This window comes from Momordica charantia (assembly GCF_013281855.1).
Source record: "Momordica charantia cultivar OHB3-1 chromosome 8 unlocalized genomic scaffold, Mcharantia_2.0 BLBB01000008.1, whole genome shotgun sequence".
NCBI lineage: Eukaryota > Viridiplantae > Streptophyta > Magnoliopsida > Cucurbitales > Cucurbitaceae > Momordica > Momordica charantia.
In genome coordinates, this window is record NW_028275166.1 from 13869794 (window position 1) to 13874805 (window position 5012).

The following is a 5012-nucleotide window of genomic DNA, read 5'->3' on the forward strand; positions in this document are numbered from 1 at the left end:
CCTTTTTTTTATATCGTTATATCTCTCTAAAAAAATTGAGAAAGAAGGAGCATATGTATGAAATGATATCCCCTATATCTAACACTAAATCTTATATATTAATAAAAAATAATTTCGTCAAATAAAGGACTTTGCCTTTTTCCTAGCCATCAAGAGCACTCAGAAAATAATCACGGTACAGAAAATATTTATCAAAACTATCCATATCAAATAGAGAGACATATTAAAATAGATACGAACAATAAATATAATTAGAAAAAGTTTTTGGATTTGCAAATCTTTGATATGGTTTAATGTTTCCTCACGAAAAATGAAACTCTCAAAAGGAAGAGGCCACCAACTGCCTGAATCATTGTAGCAAACTCTCCTTAATGGATAGTATTTATCCTCTTTCAAGAGAAAAAAGAATAAATGAGGGAGAAATTGTTTGAATTCTCTGATTAAAAAAACATTCATAGACATTTTGAGGAAATAAAAAAATACATTGTATAACCAATATTTCACTTTCTTCATTTTACAAATGGTTTGTAATCACACCACAGTAGATGTATCATTTCGTCGAATAGTCACAATGAAGGTTAATTTTTCTCCCTAAAAAGAATCGGTCTTTTGGTTTTATATAAATAATTATCAATATTGATCACACCTGATTTCCTTTATTCATAAGGGTAAAAAGAAGCTGTGCTGTTTTCTAACGTTTTAAACTCGAAAACCGTATTTTAAGTTTATTATAGTATCCAAAACCTTTCATTTTAAGTTATCTTAGGTTATACATGCACATAAGACGTTTTTACATCATTTAGAGTTGATTTCTAACGGAAATTACACTTTTGGGCATAAAAATATCGAGCTAGGTGCTTGGCGCCTTCCCCAATCCCGAGATTGCCCTTAATGTAAAACGCACGTTTTTGTGTGATTTGAAGCCTTCCCAAGCTCTGCCATGTGTCGTCCATACATTAAAGGTTGTCAATTCAACAACTACCCAACCAAAAGATGTTTGAAATGAATGGCTCTCCACAAAACTCTCAACCTCCTAACCACCTTGAAGTCCCTATAAATTCAGTAATTCATTCTCTTCATTCATCATCCCGAAGTGATCATTTCAGCTTTAGACATTTACTTCTCAGCTTATTTACGTTTTCTCTTTTAGTCTTTGAGTTATTATTGTTTTAAACTTGTTAATTTCTAGTTCACCCTTTATTTCCAGTTTGTTATTTTAGAATTGTAAGTTTGATTTTATTTAATTAAAATTCCAGCAAGTTCTTGATATTCATTATTTCTTTCCCTATCTCTCATTTCGAAGTTGTAATCACACAACTTTGTGGAATTGACTGAGTATTGCTCCCCAATCTTGAAAGAGAACGGGTTAGGGTCATTCGAGTTACAACTCCACGATTTCCAGCTTGTTTTAATTCTACTCATCTTTTAATTATGTCGTCTACTTCCATGAAAATTAAATTCTGTTTTTCCTTTATCATCATGAGCTAAATTTATTTTCCCCAAGCCCGGTTATGGATAGTTAGTTAAAGTTTTTTAAAATCCAACGAGGCAAAAAGCGTTTTTCTCCTATTTTATCACCTAAAGTTGTTTCCATAAGCTGAAACTTGATTTGGCCAATTAATGTTTTAACCAAGCATCAATACTGAAAAGGTTGATACGTTTTCACAACTTTACTGATTTAACTTTAGAGAGGAATACTTTAGACATAAAGATTTCGCTCGGGTAGCCTAGACATAGGACCTCGACCTAAGGTTACGGTTGGTTTTTACTAAATTAAGTTCTTTTTTCTAATAGACATATTAGGAATTGACTTATACCTTCAAAATCACTTAGACATAAGAAGATGGTGAAGTAAAACCGAAGAAAATTTATGAGAGGCGCCTGGCGCCTAGTTGGAAAAAATTTGTGTATTTTTAGCTAATTTGAAGTAACTGGGTTGAGTTTATTGCATTGAGTTTTTAAATATCAAAACCAACATTATCCTTATTATTTGTTACCCCAAATTCAATTACAAAGTCACTGATCAACATTTCCTATAAAAAGACTTCATTTGTCCCTGAGGATCGATACTCGGAATACTCGTTCCGTTTTTACTACTTGTGACGGATGTACACTTGCGCTCTCATTTATTTTGAATCCAAAATCCCAAACAACACCCATATGCGAAAGAACGTACTGTTTCTCTCAACATGCACCTCGACTCGAATAGTCTCATCCTATAAAAGTATGAACCACAAAACATGTATTTATTGAAATAATAAAGACAAAATGGATAGGTAAAAGTTTTCCCTCCATAGCCCCATTTATATATAATATAGATGAAAAGGAGTAATTTTTATTTGCCACCTGTTGAAAAATTAAAAGATTTTCTAAAGTTTGAATAAATTGGTTACTCTGTTAATAGAAAATTAGTTTGGTATTTCCATCATGCCAAGGGATGAGTTAGCAAAGTTTGTTAAGTTTTAAATTAGAAAAACTATTTTTAGACCCTTCAAATACTATATAAGAAGGGTTGTAGAGGGGAAGTAAACACACAAAAACTTCACATCTTCTTCTCCTAAAACATTTCCTTTGTCTTTTTATGAGCATACAAGTTAGGTGGGATTCGTGAGAGAGCTTAGCTGCACACAAGGTCTCTTGGAGGGTGTTGTATCATGGGAGTGGAGTACCGAACAACTCAGTGCAAGTGGGGGCACGTCTTCTCTAAGGACAGCATTCGTCAACGCGCCTCAACCCATACACAGGCTTTCTAAAACCCTTTATTTTCTGAGTAATATTATTTCTTCATTGGTTTATTATTGTGGTTGAGTGTTAAAATAGAATTCTTGTTTCATTGAGTTTGGTTTTGTTTGTACTTGTTCTAACACCACCTAGATGAAAGTTTGGGTTTCTGGGTTGAGTGACCATTTTTCCAAACCCACTTTGATATATATCACTTGTAGACTCCGTATTTTGTCCGGCTTAATTTTATTTATTTTATATCTTACTTTACTTTAATTAATTTTATTTTGGCTCTTTTAGTTTAAAATAAAGAAAAACTAAAGTTAATCTTAATTGGTTTTAAGGTAAAGTTTTCATTAAATTAAAAAAAATAGATTTTGTTTTAAAAGAATTTGATTTACTATTAAAATAAAAATAAATAAATAAAAAGATTTGATTTTAAGTAAAGAATTTGGTTTTAATTTAAAAAAATAATTTTGTTTTTTTACTAAAACTTATTTTTTTATTATGTTTATTAGTTTTCGTCGTCAAAACCCCTGTAACGTGGCATTTTCTCCTTCATCTTCTTCCTTTTTTTCTCTATTCGTTTCTTACTCTACCTTTTGTTACTATTGAAGCTTTGTATATTTAAGAGAGAGAGCAAAACACAGAGGGAGGAACCGTACAGGGAACATAGATGAAACAAAACCCATAACAGAGAGTAGAATAGTAAGCCTCTTTCAAAACTCAGTTTCTTTCTCTGTCTAAAAAAGGTCACGTTCTTCTTCATCTTCTTCCTCTCTCTTTCTCTCTCTTCAAACACCCACTTCCTCTTTTTTTCTGTTTTTTTCTCACTCTACCATTCATCTTCTTCCTCTCTCTTTCTCTCTCTTCAAACATCACTTTCTCTTTTTGTTTATGCAAGGATATGCACAACAGTGTATTTCCTATTGCAGCTCGAACTCGGCCTCCGGACCGATCTGAATACTTGGGCGGACCTGCACAAAAAGGTGAGCACTCCGACGATCAAGTCAGTACAGGTCGGAGTCCTAGTTTAGTTCGAGGTCAGAAATCATCGTACCTGATCGTGGAGTGAGGTCCTCTACTTATGGGTGGTAGTCCTGCTAATCTCGCGTCGGTTACGCCCGATAATCTCGGGACCGTTGGTTACACCCGATAATCACGCCGCTGACAGCAGCTCACATCGGCCCCTACCGAGCTTCCCGGTAGGTCGGACCTTGGCCAGGTTCACCTCGGCCCTCATACTTAGCATCTGTCAACGCTAACGGTGGTGGTCTCGGCGGTCCGAGCTGGGCATGACTCATAAGTCATCTTGGAGCACCAATAGAGGTCCTCCACGTGTCCAGGGTATTCATTCCCCAAACATTGGCCCCCTCTCTGTCTGGTCCGATCTCGACCTGGCAGAGAAGTTCATTCGACTTGCTTTGGACGCGTGGCGATTTCCTATTCGTGGGAAAATATAACCGTTGCGGTAGATTTATCGTCGGAATATTCAAATATTCCGACGCTTCGAATCTAAGGGAGGATCCCAGCCGCTCGTTGATTACACGTGTACGGTGGGGAAATTTTTCCGACGAGCTATAAATACCCCCACTCCTTCAGGTCACACCTTACGTTCTCTGAATTCTTGGAGTTCGATCTGAAGGTAGTTCGAACCCTTGGTAGGTCGGTCTCTTCCCTCATTTTCTCTTTCGAACGTAGTTGCCATGTCGTCCTCTTTTAGCAGCAACTTAGGATCCGATGAAGATTTAGCTCGTAGGCTAGAGTCCGAGCTCGAGGAGATAGAAAACTTTAGGTTCTCCGATGACGGGGAGGATAGTGATGCCTCCACCTCGGGTCAGGGTTTGGAATACCCTTCTAGGATACCTGAGCACTACCTTGGATCCCTTTGTAGGGGATTCGCTATCCCTGAGAACATCCTCCTTAGGATTCCGGAGGAGGGGGAGAGAGCTGACAATCCTCCAGAGGGATGGGTCACTCTTTACTTCAAAATGTTTGAGTACGGCCTCAGACTTCCCTTTCACCCTTTTGTCCAAGAATTTCTCTTCCGGACTGGGTTGGCTCCGGCTCAAGTGGCCTCCAATGGGTGGGGTGTCATTTTTGCTTTGGCCATCCTTTTTTGGCTACGAGCTTGGGATAGTGAAGAGGCCGAGCTGTTAGACGTAGACCAGCTCCTCGCGTGCTTCGAAGCAAAAAGGATAGCTAAGAAGCCTGGTCGGTTCTACATGTGCGCAAGGAAAGGCGCAGACGGTATAGTTAAGGGGCCGACCTCCATCAAGGGATGGGTGAGG